The sequence below is a fragment of the Capra hircus genome, chromosome 16, assembly GCF_001704415.2.
Source record: "Capra hircus breed San Clemente chromosome 16, ASM170441v1, whole genome shotgun sequence".
Classification (NCBI taxonomy): Eukaryota; Metazoa; Chordata; class Mammalia; order Artiodactyla; family Bovidae; genus Capra; species Capra hircus.
The window spans coordinates 9,165,793-9,186,203 of NC_030823.1; positions in this window are offsets into that span (position 1 = coordinate 9,165,793).

Sequence of the window (20,411 nt, forward strand, 5' to 3'; positions counted from 1 at the left end):
AATCCCACAAGGTACCACTGTTCCATTTATCCTATCGGTCACCCAAAAGGTCTATTTATTTTTATACTTTTGAGAAATATTATTTGCAACTATAAAATGTACCTGTCTTCCTCTTAAGCATTAGAGATTTTTTACTTGAATTGTGCCAGAGTTAGAAATTCCCAGTCCAGTGAACTTTTCCTTGCAAAGTTTCCATCTTTCTATCTAATACCTTCTAAAAATCAAGGCCATCACTATATTTCTTTCATAATAATTCACAATATAATGTTTTAAAGTGTCTATGAAAGTTGTTCAGTTGTGTTCAACTCTTGAAACCCCATGGACTGAATTATCCAGGCCAGAATACTGGAGTGGGTAACCATTCCCTTCTCCAGAGGATCTTCCCAATGCAGGGATTGCACCCAGGTCTCCCACACTGCAGGCAAATTCTTTACCAGCTGAGCCACCAGGAAAGCCCATGATATTCTAAAGCACACCTCTAATAGGAGAAAATCTACTATTTTATTAGCCATTGCCACTCAAGTCTGAATATACTTACATGAAGGAAACAAACTTTTTGTTAGTTCACATCACATTTTCAGGGCAAATTATCTTAAGTTTCATGAAATGCCAAGAAATATCTCATTATGGATTAAAAAATATCTGTAATCATATTTGTTATCAGACATAGAAATTTATTTTTCTATTATTTAATATGATTCACTAACACAGACTTTATATGATTTTCCAACATTTATTTCACATTGAAAAAAATTATCAAACTATTTTTGTTTTCTTTATAAATGTTTTCATTATATTGGAATGTTTACTAAAAACCTTTAATAATTTGTCTAAAACAAGGCTACTTGTTTTGCTTTTTAGTGGCTTTTGAAGAATATTTTATAACATATTTTATGTATAAGGTTTATATTTAGTTCATGAATCATACATTTATACATCATACATTTATACTTAAAATGTCTAGAAATTATAAAAGTTCATATAAACCTGGTATGTATACATATGTAAACACATATTTTATATATTTTACTGTTTACATGCAAACAGTCTGTAATATGCATGCTATCTATCTGCAAATGTGTTTATCTATCATCAGTCTGTTATGCTCAGACAACCAACTTATGGAAAAGTAAAATCTCTCTGAAAGTGAGCTGGGGGGGGACGTTAATGATGCTATGATTTGAAAGAAGCTTATGGCTCAGCTGGTAAAGAATCTGCGTGCAAAGCAGAAGACCTGGTTCAATTTTTGTGTTGGGAAGATCCCCTGGAGAAGGGAAAGGTTACCCACTCCATTATTCTGGTTTGGAGAATTCCATGAAAGGTACAGGCCATGGGGTCACAAAGAGTCGAACACAACCAAGTGACTCACTTTCCTGAAGCTGCAAGGACAAAAACAGAGGGGTAGAAATATCAGGTGACTGTGACTCACAAGCTCTAGCTCTTTCCTCCAATAAAGTGGGTAAAGTCTTCATGTAGAGAAGAGCCTTAGTTCAAGGACAGGAAAATCTGAGGGGGCTCATGTGTGATCTGTGGATTTCTGGGAAAAAGAAAAAAGGAAACAAGGTTATTGTAGTTTGAATAAACTGACTTGCGCCTAAATCTTAAAGGAGGGAAAAAAAAATACAATAAGGTTGAATCTGAAAGTTTTCTTGCCTCTCTCAAAGACTTGGGTTCTAGATCTGGGATATTAAAAGTAATAAACTCATCAGTGAAAAGATCATATACTTCTTATCACAAACCATCAATAAAAAGTAACAAACTCAAATTCTCATTCCAAGAGTCTTTGCTCCCCTTCCTTTGTCACTTCCTTAAAACTGGAGACAGTATATTACAACATCCTTCACTTCTTAGCTTTAATTCTGGTAGTGAATTCACTTCATGACAAAGAGATGGGAAAACAGTGACAGAATTTATTTTCTTGGGCTCCAAAATCACTGCAGATGGTGACTGCAGTCATGAAATTAAAAGATGCTTACTCCTTGGAAGAAAAGCTATGACCAACCTAGACAGCATATTAAAAAGCAGAGACATTACTTTGCCAACAAAGTTCCATCTAGTGAAAGCTATGGTTTTTCCAATAGTCATGTATGGATATGAGCATGTGTGTTAGTTGTTTAGTCGTGTCTGACTCTTTGCAAAGCCATGGACTGTAGCCTGCCAGGCTTCTCTGTCCATGGAATTCTCCATTCAAGAATACGGGAGTGGATTGCCTTTTCCATCTCCAGAGGAAATTCCCAACCCAGGGATTGAACCCTAGTCTCCTGCATCGGAGGCAGATTCTTTACCATTTGAGCTACAGGGAAGTGATGTGAGAGTTGAACTATAAAGAAAGTTGAGCACTGAAGAATTGATGCTTTTGAATGGTGTTTTTGGAGAAGACTTTTGAGAGTCCCTTGGACTGCAAGGAGATCAACCCTGAACACTCACTGGAAGGACTGATACTGAAGCTGAAACTCTAATACTTTGGCCACCTGATGTGAAGAACTGACTCATTGGAAAAGACCCTGATGCTGGGAAAGATTGAAGGCAGGAGGAGAAGGGGGTGACAGAGAACTAGATGGTTGGATGTCATCATCGACCCAATGACTGTGAGTTTGAGCAAGCTCCGGGAGTTGATGATGGACAGGAAAGCCTGGTGTGCTGCAGTCTATGGGGTCACAGAGAGTCAGACATGAATGAGCGGCTGAACTGAACTGGTAGTGACAATTAGTGTCATGTTACTAGTTGTGCGTTGGGTACTGCTTCAGGGTAATCCTCAAACACAAGGCAAAAAACCTTTCAGGATAATTACCTATTTATCTTTATAATCCTAAACTGGCATGACCTTACCCTAGGGAATAATTTCAACTACCTGCGGAAAGAATACTTTCTTGTTGATGACACCTGCTATGCAGCCAACACAAAGTTCCTTTTGTAAAGGCACCATCATCTCTCATCAATTTTGGTGCATATATGTAAGATGAGTTACTCTCTATCAAAAAATACCCCTTGAAAAAATGGGCAACAGCTCTATTAAGGTTAGAAAATTTCCTTTAAAAAAAAAGAAAGAAAATTTCCTTTGCTAGTAGTTCATGGGTCTCATATAGAGTCATATTCTTTATGTTCCTATGACACCAAAGCCAGCATTTTTGCAGCTAATGAAGAGCTTAGCATGGTCAGAGAATTCTAGGACAGTATCTCATCATCTATTGGGGTTTCTGGATATTAAAAAGCTTCCTGTTTCCTCACTGTTAAGAAGCCTGAACTTTCTTCTCCACTGTTCCCTGCATTGCTTGATACCCATGATGTTAATTTGGTGACGCAATTTTGGGGCACTGATCTCTTAAAAAATCATGAATAACCCTTAGCAAGGCTCTCACAGGAAGTACTCAGCTCCAACTCTCTTTTTATCTATAGTGGAGATGAAGAACCAGTTGGGGGATTTAGACTTTCTCAATAAATGGTCAAACACCTCAAAGAGCAGTAATGGGGTTCTTTCAGAATCTACTTCCTCAAAAAAAGGGTAGGGGAGAAAAATTAAATCAATAAACATAATTAGGTAATTTAAAAGGGACTCCCCAGGTGACTCAGTGGTAAAGAATCTGCTTGCAATACAAGAGACGCAGGTTTGTTCCTGGATCAGGAAGATCCCCAGGAGAAGGAAATAGCAACCCACTTCAATATTCTTGCCGGGGAAATCCCATGGACCGAGGAGCCTTCCAGGCTACAGTCCATGGGGTCGCAGAGTTAGACACAACTAAGTGTCTACACTTAGTGTGGACAACACTTGGTGTGGTTCAAACAACAACAAGATAATTTATTAATATATTTTCAACTAACTTCATCAATAACTAATATTAGTGGGAAACATTGAAATACTTTAGGGCATTTTTTTCACACTGAGATATAGTTTTCACTATTTTGGTGTCAAATGCAATGATAAAATCCTGATGGAAACATTATGGAAACATTTCCTCAAGCAAAAGAAAGATTTTCATTAGACTGGACCCTACTTTCTAGAGAAACTCTTTTATCCGCTGTTTGATCCATCTTATGGGGGCAGAGTTTCCTCCCTATCTGATAACTTCCTGGACCACAGTGGATGGGGACAGTGCTATAGAGGAGCATCATCTTGAGGGATTCAGAGTTTCACAAACTAAGTAATACAATAACTTTTGGCATCCAAGTGTTGGGGTTGCAAGGCTATCTCCCCAAGAACTCTTGAGCGTTCTTGACATAGTTTCTGGAATAAAAAGGCAATCAATGTTTATTTCATTATCATCATTTTGAGAACTTTTATTCCTATGTGTTTGAAAGTCGAGTGATGAACTCTTTTCAACCTCTTGTTATGTAGTATCTATCTACATTCTGCATAATCATACTCTTTGTTTCAAGCTAGTAAAATATCCAACTAAATATAGAAATATAATAGAGCAGTAATATGAACTGAAACGTAAAACAGTGACTGTATGAAATGAGGTATGAAAAGAGGTCAAGCAGTGCCACTTTAAACCACTTTAATTTGAATTCTATAATTATAGGTGTCACAGAAATTTTGCCACCCTTTTTGCAACTTTTGTTAAGCAGAGAATATAAAGAGGTATGCACTTACAGCAAGAACTTATGAAGTTTCAAAGGGCAAAAACCTATGAAATTTGCTAGATATTACTGAGTAAAGAGAGAACATATTATTACAATGAAAAAATAAAACTAAGCTGCAAAGTGAGATGTACAATTTTCATTTAAAAAATTTGGTATCCTGTTGTATTCTGGAAATAGAATGAATCCTGGAAAACACTTGTTTATAAAATTAGGTATGTATAAAATACATTAGGATTCTAGTGTATCTCTTCTGTTTTTAATTGCTTGTGCATTCCTTTGTGGTTTCTCATTATAGCCCTATTGCTTTTCAAGCAGCTGATTAACCTCTATTATTAGGTGTTTTCTCCACAAAAATACTCTCTGCTTTATATTTAATTACCTTTTCCAAATACCAGAGCCAGGAGGCTTATAAGATGATAAGGGCAAATGACTATCTGTGGAGTGGAAAGCATATATTTTAGGTGGAGCAAGTGTGAATTATCACTAAGGAATTATTTATTAAAAGTAAATAAAAATAAAAGAGCTAAATTAAAAGACTGCATTTAGTATTAGGTATGTTATAAAAATAACTAGACAGAAAATAGCTACTATGAATATACCTAAAAGTATTTCTGTCCTGTAAATTCTATGAGAATTCTAAGGGTCCTTTCAGTATAAAATATTTAATTCAAGATAATTATTATTAATTTCATTTTTACCAAATGACTATTCATGATACTGTAAAAACTGTTAAAATTGTTTAAAAATCAAGTTACTTCAACTACATAGAAACCTAGTGTACATATGTGCTTGCACATTATTTCAGTACCAATTCTGGTTCAATAGGGAATAATTTAATAGCCTCCCACATCTATTAAGAAGAACATTTTGCTATATAAAGCTGATCATGTCATTGTAAGACAAGCATCACTATTTTCCCTAGAAAATAATAGCTTCACAACATGAAAGTTATTATGATTTAATTTAATAAAATATCTCTGTATGAGACATTTGAGATTTATGTTAATAGACATTGTATGGAAGAAAGTTACATAATAGATAATAGTTACATTAAAGTTAGGTATTCTATTTTTTTCTTAATAGAATTACCTTAACTACAGTGTGGAGAATTGTCTCAATGTATAACAGAGGCAACGATGAGGGCAGGAAGAAATCAGCTGCTAGCTGTGAGGGTGGACTGGCACGTTAGAGATGTAAACATGACAAGTGCCAAATGTACAAACTATTTTAGGAGGCAAAGCTGATTCCATGAAGTATCTGATACAGGAGATGAAAGGTAAGTATGATGAAGACTTCTCAGGCTGGCTCATGCATGTAGATGTCTGTCGGAGGAGCTGCTGCATAAGATGAAGTTGTATTGGAAGGACGTGAGTTCGCAGGTAGGATGAATCTGCAGAGTTGCCACAGCTAAGTATCCTAGCTCTGGTGAACATGATCATCAGATGAGAAGCTTTTAAAGACTACATCTAAATATTCTGATCTAATTGTTCTGGAATAGATCCTATACACCAGTTTTTAAAAGCCCCTAAGTGGTTTCATTGTTAGTCAGCTCTGAGAATCAGAGTTAGGGCAGTCATATTTCAGTAACTATTAATAGATGTCATATGAATGTTAATGTTCATAAATACAGTTTAAATATAAAAATCTGTGGAAAAAACATTTAAAAATTAAATATAGAAAAAAGATTATGAAAAGTTTTTGGTAATAAAGAATGATTTTTCTAATAAGGACTCATAATATTTACCTGGAATTTTTTAAGCAATGTATTCACTTTTCCCCTAATGGATTTCAGTATTAGTATTTGAAAATATCTTTTCTCCATTGGTAATGCTGAATATTGTGATTGATCTTACAAAATACCTAAATATAAAAAATATTCTACTCTTTGGCTTTAATGTTTTCTCTTTTAGCTTCTAAATTGTGTTTTCTTATATCTTTCTACTTTTCCATTTCTTTCTTCATTAATGCTTTGAATTATTTAAAGTATATCTTAGAGCCTTGGCAAAACTCTGTTAGCTTTTGCCTTGCTTCATTTTCTTGCCAAGAGAATGCAAACAAACTCTTCCAACAACACAAGAGAAGACTCTACACATGGGCATCGCCAGATGGTCAGTACCAAATTCAGATTGATTAAAGTCTTTGCAGCCAAAGATGGACAAACTCTATACAGTCAGCAAAAAACAAGACTGGGAGCCAACTGTCAATCATATCATGTACTCCTTATTGTCAAATTCAGATTTACATTGAAGAAAGTAGGTAAAACCACTAGACCATTCAGGTATGACCTAAATCAAATCCCTTATGATTATACAGTAGATCAAGGGACTAGATCTGATAATGTGTCTGAAGAACTATGGACTGAGGTTCTTAACACTATACAGGAGGCAGTGACCAGAGCATCCCCAAGAAAAAGAAATGGAAAAAGGCTAAATGGCTGTCTAGGGAGGCCTTACAAATAGCTGAGGAAAAAAGAGAAGCTAAAGGCAAAGGAGAAAAAGAAAGACATACCAATTTGAATGTGATCACTCACCTAGAGCAAGACATCCTGGAATGTGGTCAAGTGGGCCTTGGGAAACATCACTATGAAAAAGCTAGTGGGGGTGATGTAATTCTAGTTGAGCTATTTCAAATCCTAAAAGATGATGCTGTGAAAGTGTTGCACTGAATATGCCAGCAAATTTGGAAAACTCAGCAGTGGTCACAGGACTCAAAAAGATGTCTTCATTCCAATCCAAAAGAAAGGCAATGCCAAAGAATGTTCAAACGACTGCACAATTGCACTCATCTCACACACTAGCAAAGTACAGTTTAAAATTCTCCAAGCCAGGCCTCAACAGTACATGACTGTGAACTTCCAGATGTTCAATCTGAATTTAGAAAAGACAGAGGAACCAGATCAAATTGTCAACCTCCGTTGGATCATCAAAAAAGCAAGAGAGTTTCAGAAAAACATCTACTTCTGCTTTATTGAGATTGCCAAAGCTTTGACTGTGTGGATCACAACAAATTGTGGAAAAGTCTTCAAGAGATGGGAATACCAGATCACCTAATCTGCCTCTTGAGAAATCTGTGTGCAGTTTAAGAAGTAATGGTTAGAACTGTACATGGAACAACAGGCTAGTTCCAAATAGGAAAAGGAGAACATCAAGGCTGTATATTGTTACCCTGTTTATTTAACTTATATGAAGTGAACACCATGTGAAACACTGGGCTGAATGAAGCACACGCTGGAAATCAGGACTGCTGGGAGAAATATCAATAACCTCAGATATGCAGGTGACACCACCCTTATGGCAGAAAGTGAAGAAGAACTAAAGAGCCTCTTGATGAAACTGATAGAGAGTGAAAAAGCTGGCTTAAAACTCAACATTCAAAAAACTAAGCATAGCAACCAGTCCCATCACTCCATGGCAAGTAGATAGGGAAACAATTGAAAAATTGAGAGGCTTTATTTTGGGGGCTCCAAAATCACTGCAGATGGTTACCTCAGCCATGAAATTAAAAGACACTTGCTACTTGGAAGAAAATATATGACCAGGAGAACAAGATAGCAAAGGAACTAGGGGAGAAACAGGAGTGTTACTAGGACTGGACCCGCCCTCGGTGGGTGGGGGAACAGAAACAAGGGTCTGATTCCCACATCAAGGCCAACTGTCTAAATCAGAGGAGAAACATTTAAGATTGAGAGTGAAATAGTTGATTTCCAGCAACCTGAAAGGAAGGAGAATCAGACAGTCCTTGCTGCAGCCATACGTACCCCAGACAGGGATGCTGGAACTTCAGAACGTGCAGTAGTTGGGAGCTGGAGTTTAGGGATTGTGGAGCAACCCCAGGGTGAGAGCTGCTGTTGACTCCTGAGAGATGGACCAATGGGATGTGAGGGAGGAGACTGTGGTGGGAAACGCCAGGCAGCCAAGGAAGCAAGGTGACACTGCTGAGTCATGCATAGCCCATGGAGCCATCAACATAGCCTCTCCCTCCCCTCAGACCAGCATCAGCAGCTGAACAATAGAGAGGCTGGCCCATCAAGCGCCTGATGAACTACAGAGTAGGACCACACCCAGGGTGCCCCTTTAAGGGCTTGATGCATCAGACCCCAGCTGAGGGTGGGGGTGGGGGCCCTCTATGTGCCTGATATGCTGAACAACAGAGAAGGACCCCAGGCAAGGGAGACCTCTAAGTGCCTGAATGGGTGGACTATAGAGAAAGACTAGTCAAAGAGACCTTCTGATCATCAGTTACCAGAGACTCAAAAAAGAGTCTGATAGGGCCATAACTCCTGTGGCTGAGACAGTGCAGTCCCTGTGCACTTGGTGGCGCCAGGGCTTCCACAACCCAAGCAGCTGTGCCACCTTCATGCTCAATCCTCACTGGGGCAGAGCTGCCAGAGGCAAAAAATAGAAAGTCTTGTGTCTATGCATGTGGGGTCACTTGGTCAGTTTTCAACTCACTGCGATGCTGTGAGTTGGCCTGTCAGGCTTCTCTGTCAGGGGGGTTCTTCAGACAAAAGTGCTGGAGTGTATTGCCAATACTGGTTGCCATACCCTTCTAGAGCACTATATCTCCTGCTGCCATAACCTACAACTCCCCTGAGTACCTAGTGCTGCCAGAACGGCTGTGACCCAAGCAGCTGCATCACATCTACACTTGGCCCTCACTGGGGCAGACCCAAGTCCTCCAGGGCAGCCTCAGGAGTAAACCCCATTGGATGACCCACATGTAAAGGTGGAAAAAAGCTTCTGCACAATAAAGGAAACTGGAAGCAAGGTGAAAAGACAGTCTTCGGAATGAGAGAAAATAATAGCAAATGAAGCAACTGACAGACAACTAATCTCAAAAATATACAAGCAACTTGCGCAGCTCAGTTCAGTTCAGTTCAGTTGCTCTGTCTTGTCCGACTTCTAGCGACCCGATCAATGGCAGCACGCCAAGCCTCGCTGTCCATCACCATCTCCTGGAGGTCACTCAGACTCACGTCCATCGAGTCTGTTATGCCATCAAGCCATCTCATCCTCTGTCGTCCCCTTCTCCTCCTGCCCCCAATCCCTCCCAGCATCAGAGTCTTTTCCAATGAGTCAACTCTTGGCATGAGGTGGCCAAACTACTGGAGCTTCAGCTTTAGCATCACTCCTTCCAAAGAAATCCCAGGGTTGATCTCCTTCAGAATGGACTGGTTGGATCTCCTTGCAGTCCAAGGGACTCTCAAGAGTCCTCTCCAACACCACAGTTCAAAAGCATCAATTCTTCGGTGCTCAGCCTTCATGGTCCAACTCTCACATCCATACATGACCACTGGAAAAACCATAGTCTTGACCAGACGGACCTTAGTCGGCAAAGTAATGTCTCTGCTTTTGAATATACTATCTAGGTTGGTCATAACTTTTCTTCCAAGGAGTAAGTGTCTTTTAATTTCATGGCTGCAATCACCATCTGCAGTGATTTTGGAGCCCAAAAAAATAAAGTCTGGCAATGTTTCTATTGTTTCCCCATCTATTTCCCATGAAATGATGGGACCAGATGCCATGATCTTTGTTTTCTGAATGTTGAGTTTAAGCCAACTTTTTCACTCTCCTCTTTTACTTTCATCAAGAGGCTTTTTAGCTCCTCTTCACTTTCTGCCATAAGGGTGGTGTCATCTGCATATCTGAGGTTATTGATATTTCTCCCAGCAATCTTGATTCCAGGTTGTGTTTCTTCCAGTCCAGCATTTCTCATGACATGCTCTGCATATAAGTTAAATAAGCAGGGTGACAATATACAGCCTTGACATACTCCTTTTCCTATTTGGAACCAGTCCGTTGTTTCATGTCCAGTTCTAACTGTTGCTTCCTGGCCTGCATACAGATTTCTCAAGAGGCAGGTTAGGTGGTCTGGTATTCCCAGCTCTTTCAGAATTTTCCACAATTTATTGTGATCCACACAGTCAAAGGCTTTGGCATAGTCAATAAAGCAGAAATAGATATTTTTCTGGAACCCTCTTGCTTTTTCCATGATCCAGCAGATGTTGGCAATTTGATCTCTGGTTTCTCTGCCTTTTCTAAAACCAGCTTGAACATCAGGGAGTTCACAGTTCACGTATTGCTGAAGCCTGGCTTGGAGAATTTTGAGCATCACTTTACTAGCATGTGAAATGAGTGCAATTGTGCGGTAGTTTGAGCATTCTTTTGCATTGCCTTTCTTTGGGATTGGAATGAAAATTGACCATTTCCAGTTCTGTGGCCACTGCTGAGTTTTCCAAATTTGCTGGCATATTGAGTGCAACACTTTCACAGCATTATCTTTCAGGATTTGAAACAGCTCAACTGGAATTCCATCACCTCCACTAGCTTTGTTTGTAGTGATGCTTTCTTTTTCTTTTCTTTCTTTCTTTTTTTTTTTTTTACTTTATTTTACTTTACAATACTGTATTGGTTTTGCCATACATTGGCATGAATCGACCATGGGTGTATACAAGCTCCCAATCTTGAATCCCCCTCCCACCCCATATCATCTCTCTGGATCATCCCCATGCACCAGCCCCAAACATCCTGTATCCTATATCGAACATAGACTGGCACTTCGTTTCTTACATGATAGTATACATGTTTTAATGCCATTCTCCCAAATCATCTCACCCTCTCCCTCTCCCTCAGAGTCCAAAAGTCTGTTCTATACATCTGTGTCTCTTTTGCTGTCTCACATCCAGGGTCAGAGACATGGTAATGATGACCCTGGATATAGTGATGCTTTCTAAGGCCCACTTGACTTCACATTCCAGGATGGCTGGCTCTAGATGAGTGATCATATCATCATGATTATCTGGGTCGTGAAGATCTTTTTTGTACAGTTCTTCCATGTATTCTTGCCACCTCTTCTTAATATCTTCTGCTTCTTTTAGGTCCAGATCATTTCTGTCCTTTATCGAGCCCATCTTTGCATGAGATGTTCCCTTGGTATCTCTAATTTTATTGAAGAGATGTCTAGTCTTTCCCATTCTGTTCTTTTCCTCTATTTCTTTGCATTGATTGCTGAAGAAGGCTTTCTTATCTCTTCTTACTATTTTTTGGAACTCTGCATTCAGATGCTTATATCTTTCCTTTTCTCCTTTGCTTTTCACCTCTCTTCTTTTCACAGCTATTTGTACAGCCTCCCTAGACAACCATTTTGCTTTTTTGTATTTATTTTCCATGGGGATGGTCTTGATCCCTGTCTCCTGTACAGTGTCACAAACCTCATTCCATAGTTAATCAGGCACTCTATCTATCAGATCCAGGCCCTTAAATCTATTTCTCACTTCCACTGTATAATCATAAGGGATTTGATTTAGGTCATACCTGAATGGTGTAGCGGTTTTCCCTGCTTTTTTCAATTAGAGTCTGAATTTGGTAATAAGGAGTTCATGATCTGAGCCGCAATCAGCTCCTGGTCTTGTTTTTGTTGACTCTATAGAGCTTCTCCATCTTTGGCTGCAAAGAATATAATCAATCTGATTTCGGTGTTGACCATCTGGTGATGTCCATGTGTAGAGTCTTCTCTTGTGTTGTTGGAAGCGGGTGTTTGCTATGACCAGTGCTTTTTCTTGGCAAAACTCTATTAGTCTTTGCCCTGCTTCATTCCGCATTCCAAGGCCAAATTTGCCTGTTACTCCAGGTGTTTCTTGACTTCCTACTTTTGCATTCCAGTCCCCTATACTGAAAATGACATTTTTTTGGTGTTAGTTCTGAAAGGTCTTCTAGGTCTTCATAGAACCATTCAACTTCAGTTTCTTCAGTGTTATGGTTGGGCATAGACTTGGATAACTGTGATATTGAATGGTTTGTCTTGGATACGAACAGAGATCGTTCAATTCCAGAAAAATAAATGACCCAATTAAAAAATGGGCCATTTTTGGGCCAAAGAACTAAATAGACATTTCTCCAAAGAAGACATACAGATGGCTAACAAACACATGAAAAGATGCTCAACATCACTCATTATTAGAGAAATGCAAATCAAAACCACAATGAGGTACCACTTCACACCAGTCAGAATGGCTGCGATCCAAATATCTGCAAGCAATAAATGCTGGAGAGGGTGTGGAGAAAAGGGAACCCTCCTACACTGTTGGTGGGAATGCAAACTAGTATAGCCACTATGGAGAAGAGTGTGGAGATTCCTTAAAAAATTTCAAATAGAACTACCTTATGACCCAGCAATCCCACTGCTGGGCATACACACCGAGGAAACCAGAATTGAAAGAGACACATGTACCCCAATGTTCATCGCAGCACTGTTTATAATAGCCAGGACATGGAAACAACCTAGATGTCCATCAGCAGATGAATGGATAAGAAAGCTGTGGTACATATACACAATGGAGTATTACTCAGCCATTAAAAAGAATTCATTTGAATCAGTTCTGATGAGATGGGTGAAACTGGAGCCAATTATACAGAGTGAAGTAAGCCAGAAAGAAAAACACCAATACAGTATACTAACACATATATATGGAATTTAGGAAGATGGCAATGACGACCCTGTATGCAAGACAGGAAAAAAGACACAGATGTGTATACCAGACTTTTGGACTCAGAGGGAGAGGGAGAGGGTGCGATGATTTGGGAGAATGGGAATTCTAACATGTATACTGTCATGTAAGAATTGAATCGCCAGTCCATGTCTGACGTAGGGTGCAGCTTGCTTGGGGCTGGTGCATGGGGATGACCCAGAGAGATGTTGTGGGGAGGGAGGTGGGAGGGGGGTTCATGTTTGGGAACGCATGTAAGAATTAAAGATTTTAAAATTTAAAAAAAATAAAAAATTTAAAATAAATAAATAAATAAAAAATGGGCCAAAGAACTAAATAGACATTTCTCCAAAGAAGACATATGGATGGCTAACAAACACATGAAAAGATGCTCAACATCACTCATTATCAGAGATATGCAAATCAAGACCATAATGAGGTACCGTTTTGCACCAGTCAGAATGGCTGCGATCCAAAAGTCTACAAGCAATAAATGCTGGAGAGGATGTGGAGAAAAGGGAACACTCTTACACTTTTGGTGGGAATGGAAACTAGTACAGCCACTATGGAGAACAGTGTGGAGATTCCTTAAAAATCTGGAAATAGAACTACCCTATGACCCAGCAATCCCACTGCTGGGCATACACACCGAGGAAACCAGAATTGAAAGAGACACGTGTAGCCCAATGTTCATCGCAGCACTGTTTATAATAGCCAGGGCATGGAAACAACCTAGATGTCCATCAGCAGATGAATGGATAAGAAAGCTGTGGTACATATACACAATGGAGTATTACTTAGCAATTAAAAGGAGTACATTTGAATCAGTTCTAATGAGGTGGATGAAACTGGAGCCGATTATACAGAGTGAAGTAAGCCATAAAGAAAAACACCAGTACAGTATACTAACACATATATATGGAATTTAGAAAGATGGTAATGATAACCCTGTATGTGAGACAGCAAAAGAGACACAGATGTAAAGAACAGACTTTTGGACTCAGAGGGAGAGGGAGAGGGTGGGATGATTTGGGAGAATGGCATTGAAACATATATACTATCATGTAAGAAATGAATTGCTAGTCTAGGTTTGAAACAGGATACAGGATGCTTGGGGCTGGTGCACTGGGATGACCAAGAGAGATGATATGGGGAGGGTGGTGGGAGGGGGGTTCAGGGTTGGGAACTCGTGTACACCTGTGGTGGATTCATGTCAATGTATGGAAAAACTAATACAGTATTGTAAAGTAGAAAAATAAAAAAATAAAAAATAAATAAGCATCGGGGGGAAAACACACACACACACACACACACACACACATACAATTGAAACCGAGGGGCATTGTGGCTAAGAAAGAAGACCCTAAACCTTCCCACCAATTGTACAAGCTGCAGATTAAATCCACATGATCAACTAGGCAGAATCTGTGTCTACAGAATATGTAAAAGGACACTGAGAGCTCCCAAAACTGAAAACATACTAGTTCTGATATCTGTGGACATTGGAGATAAGCACACACAGGAGTAGGACCAGATTAGAATTTGAGCTGCCCCCACAACAGGTCCAGAGACCAGCACAGTGTGGGAGGGCATCCTAGGGAGATGAAGTGGACTGTGACTCCCAGTGAGGGAAAGGACCCTGACAGCAGTGACTTAAGAGAAACATTTATTATTTTTGAGGCTTTTTTTTTTAATCACATTTTTGATTGTAGTAATAAACCTCTGCTTCTGTTTTGGGTTTTTGCAGTTCTGTGGAGTTCTTCCTTTTTTGTTTCCTTTCCTCTTCTTTTTTTTTTTTTAATTTTAATTTTTAAAATCTATTACTATTTTTTCTCATTTATTCCTTTGTTTGCTTTTCTTACTGTTCTTTTCCCCTTGCAATTAGTCTTTAATGTATATAAATCTTCTTTATTAACTACTTAACCTTGAATATCTATTTTTTTCTCTTTTTTTTTCTTTTCCTCTCAACATATTTGTTATTTTTGTTTTTATTGCTTTAATCTCCACTTGGCACCTTGGTTTAGTTTTGTTTTCCCATTTGTGCTTTAGTTAGTTTTGTTCTTAACTGGTAGATATAATTTTTGGTTTCCTTTGTTCACCAGATCAATCTATCATACTTTATATTTGTTGGACTGTTGCTTATGGGTGTATATGTGTATATTCCATTATTTTAATTATTATTTGCCTGACTTTGAAACTATCATCTTTCGAGGGTTCATCTTTGGTTGCTCATTTTTCAGTATTTGTTTTAATCTTGTTTAATGCCATAACAAACTACTTGTGGAATCTTCGTTCCTGACAGAGATCAAGCCCTGAGCCTTTGGAGTGGGAGCACAGACTCCAAGACCCTAGACTACAAGAGAACTAACCCTAGGGAGTGTCAAACAGTGAGGACTATCACCAACGAAACCACTAAAATACAAGACCCAGCATCACCCAAACATCAGTAGCACCCTGTGCAGGAACCCCCATCCAAACAATAAACAAAGCAAAAATACAAACCCAATAATCAGCAGACAGGATTGCTACCTCACTCAGCCTTGCCCATCAGAGGAAAAACAAACAAACAACAACAACAGCAAAAACCTCAGCACAAATCTCACCCTATACGAAGCTTACACAAACCACTGCACCAACCTTAGGAGGGAAGACACCAAAAGGAAGAAAGATTCAACCTTGAAGCCTGGGAAAAGGAGACCCCAAACACAGTAAGCTTTTTATAAACATAATGGAAAGGCAGAGAAATATTGCACAAATGAAGGAACAAACTAGAAACACAGAAGTCCAAATAAATGAAGAGGAAGTTGCAAACTACCTGAAAAAAATTAAGAATAATGATAGTAAGATGATCAATTAACAAAGACCTAGAAGAATTAAAGAATAAACATACAGAGATGAACAACACAATTACTGAAATTAAAAATACTCTAGAAGGAATCAATAGGAGAATATCTGAAGCAGAAGAATGAATCAGTAAGCTGGAAGATAAAATGGTGTAAATAATCTTTGAAGAGCAGAATAAATGAAAAAGAATGAAAAGAACTGAGAATAGTCTCAGTTCTGGGACAATATGAAACTCAGAGACCTCTGGGACAATATCAAACTCAACAACATTTGGGGTCCCAGAAAAATTTGAAAAGAAAGGGTATGAGAAAATTTATGAAGAGACTATAGTTTAAAATTTCCCCACCATGGAAAAGAAAATAGTCAATCAAGTCCAAGCAGTGCAAAGGGTCCCCTACAGGGTAAACCCAAGGAGAAATATGCCAAGAGACATACTAAGGAAACTAACAAAGATTAAACACAAAGAAAGAATATTAAAAGCAGCAAGAGAAAAGCAACAAGTAACATTCAAGGGAAACCCTATACATTTAACAGCTGATCTTTCAGCAGAAACTCTGCAGTCCAGAAGGGAATGGCAGGATATATTTAAAGTACTGAAAGGCAAAAATCTACAACCAAGAATACTCAACCCAGCAAGGAGCTCACTCAAAATTTATGGAAAAATCAAAAGATTTTCAGACAAGCAAAAGAGAATTCAGTACCACCAAACCAACTTTACAACAAATGTTACAGGGACTTATATAGTCAAGAAATACAAGGAAAGAGAAATATCTACAAAGTCAAACAACAATTAAGAAAATGGCAATAAAAACATATATATCAATAATTACTTTAAATATAAATGGATTAAATACTGCAACCAAAAGATACAGACTGGCTGAATAGATACAAAGACAAGACCTGTATATATGCTGTCTATAAGAAACCCACTTCAGACCTAAAGACCATATAGACTGAAAGTGAGAGGATGGAAAAATACATTCCATGCAAATGGAAAGCAAAAGAAAGCTGGAGCAGCAATCCTCATATCAGACAAAATAGACTTTAAAATAAAGAAGATTATAAGAGATAAGGAAGGACATTACGTAATGATCAAGGGATCAATCCCTGAGGAAGTCATATAATTCTAAATATCTATGCAGCCAACATAGGAGCACTTCAGTACATAAGACAAACATGAACAGACATAAAAGGAGAAATTGACATTGACACAATAATAATAGGAGTCCAATAATAAAGGAATCCAGATCAGAAAAGACATAAAGCTCTCACTGTTTGCAGATGACATGATACTATACCTAGAAAACCCTAAAGATACAATCAGAAAATTACTAGAGGTAATCAGTGAATTTAGCAAAGTCACAGGATATAAAATTGACACTCAGAAGTCACTTGCATTCATATATACTAACAATGAAAAATCAGAAACAGAAATTAAGGAATCAATCCCATTCACCTTTGCAACAAAATAACAAAATATCTAGGAATAAACATACCTAAGGAGACAAAAGAACTGTGTACAGAAAATTACAAGACACTGAAGGAAGAAATCCAAGATGACATAAAAAGATGGAGAGATATTCTATGTTCCTGGATAGGGAGAATCAATATTGTGAAAATGAATATATTACCAAATGCAATCTACAAATTCAATGTGATCCTTACCAAATTACCAATGGCATTTTTCACAGAACTAGAATGAAAAATTTCAAAATTCATATGGAAACACAAAGACCCCCAAATAGTCCTGTCTTAAGACAGAAGAATGGAGCTGGAGGAATCAACCTTCTTGACTTCAGATTATACTACAAAGCTATAGCCATCAAGACAGTATGATAATGGCACAAAAACAGACATATAGACCAATGGAATAAGATACAAAGCCCAGAAATAAACCCATGTACATATTGGTAACTTATTTTTGACAAAGGAGGCAAGAATATACAATGGGGCAAATACAGCCTCTCCAATAAGTGGTGCTGGGAAAACTGGACAGCTACATGTAAAAGAATGAAATTAGAATACTTCCTAACACCATACATAATGATAAATTCAAAATGGGTTAAAGACCTAAATGTAAGACTAGAAACTATAAAACTCTTAGAGGAAAACATAGGCAGAACACTCAACTACATAAATCAAAGCAAGATTCTCTATGACCCACCTCCTAGAGTAAAGGAAATAAAAATAAAAGTAAACAAGTGGAACCCAATTAAACTTAAAAGTTTTTGTACAGCAAAGGAAACTATAAGCATGGTGAAAAGCTAACCTTCAGAATGGGAGAAAATAATAGCAAATGAAAAAGCTGACAAAGGATTAATTTCCAAAATATGCAAGCAGCTCATAAAACTCAATACTAGAAAAACAAACAACTCAATCAAAAAATGGGAAAAACACCTAAACAGACATTTTTCCAAAGAAGACATACAAATGGCTAACAAGCACATGCAAAGATTCTCAACATCACTCATTATTAGAGAATTGCAAATTAAAACTACAATGAAGTATCACTTCACACCTGTCAGAATCACCATCATCAAAATGTCTACAAACAATAAATGCTGGAGAGGGTGTGGAGAAAATGAACACTCTGGCATTGTTGGTGGGAATGTAAATTGAAACAGCCACTATGGAAGAAAGTATAGAGATTCCTTACAAACTAGGAATAAAACCACCATATGACCCAGCAATTCGACTCCTAGGCATATACCCTGAGGAAACCAAAACTGAAAAAGACATATGTATCCCACTGTTCATTGCAGCACTATTTACAATAGCTAAAACATGGAAGCAACCTAGATGCCCATCGACAGATGAATGAATAAAGAAGTTGTGGTACATATACACAATGGAATATTACTCAGCCATAAAAAGGAACACATTTGAGTCAGTTCTGATGAGGTGGATGAAACTGGAGACTTATACAGAGTGAAGTAAGTCAGAAGGAGAAACATAAATATCATATACTAATGTATACATACAGGATCTAGAAAAATGGTACTGAAAAATTTATTTGCAGGGCAGCACTGGAGAAACAGACATAGAGAAAAGACTTACGGACATGGGAAGTGGAGAAGAGAGGGTGAGATATATTGAGAGAGTAACATGGAAACTTACATTACCATATGTAAACTAGATAGTGGGGATTTGCTGTAAGGCTCAGGAAACTCAAAAAAGGGCTCTGTATCAATCTAGAGAGGTGGGATTGGGAGGGAGATAAGAGGGAGGTTCAAAAGGGAGGGGATGTATGTACACCTATGGCTGATTCATGTTGAGGTTTGAGAGAAAACAACAGAATTCTGTAAAGCAATTATCCTTCAATTAAAAAATAAATAAATTGAAGAAAAGCAAAGCTATGACCAATCTAGACAGCATATTAAAAAGCAGAGACATTTCTTTGCCAACAAAGGTCTGTCTAGTCAAAACTATGTTTTTTTTCTGTAGCCATGTAAGGATGTGAGAGTTGGAATATAAAGAAAGTCAAGTGCTGAAGAATTGATGTTTATGAACTGTGATGCTGGAGAAGACTCTTGACAGTCCCTTGGACTGCAAGGAGATCCAACCAGTCCATCCTAAAGGAGATCAGTCCTTAATATTCATTGGAAGGCCTGATGCGAAGCTGAAACTGCAGTATTTTGGCCAGCTGGAGTGAATAACTGACTCTTTAGAATAGATGCTGATGCTCAGAAAGACTGAAGTCAGGAGGAGAAGGGGATGATAGAGGATGAGATTGTGGATGGCAACACCAACTCAATGGACATAAATCTGAGCAAGCTCCAGGAGTTGGTGATAGACAGGGAAGCCTGGTGTGCTGCAGTCCATAGTGTTGCAGAGTAGGACAAGACTGATCAACTGAACTAAACTTAGAATTTATCCTATTCTATAAGGCTATTAGAAAATTCATAAATAAGGTACTGTTTAAAAACTGAATTTTACATCATGTGTTGCTTTTGGAAATGTTTAATTTTTATCAGATTGACTTTGGTCAGATACTCTATATTCAAAGAATGCCATAGCGTTTGCTATCCAAAGCAGTTGATACAATGATGGATACTTATAATGTATTTATATTTATTGTATATAAACAATGAGAGGAACCAGAGAAAAACTGCCAACATCCATTGGATCATTGAAAAAGCAAGGGAATTCTAGATAAATATCTACTTCAGCTTCAGTGACTAGTCTCAATACTTTGTGTGGATCACAAAAAAATTGCGAGAAATTCTTCAGTTCAGTCGCTCAGTCACGTCCAACTCTTTGAGACCCCATGAATCACAACACGCCAGGCCTCCCTGTCCACCACCATCTCCCGGAGTTCACTCAGACTCACGTTCGTCGAGTCAGTGATGCCATCCAGCCATCTCATCCGCTGTCGTCCCCTTCTCCTCCTGCCCCCAATCCCTCCTAGCATCAGAGTCTTTTCCAATCAGTCAACTCTTCGCATGAGGTGGCCAAAGTACTGGAGCTTCAGCTTTAGCATCATTCCTTCCAAAGAAACCCC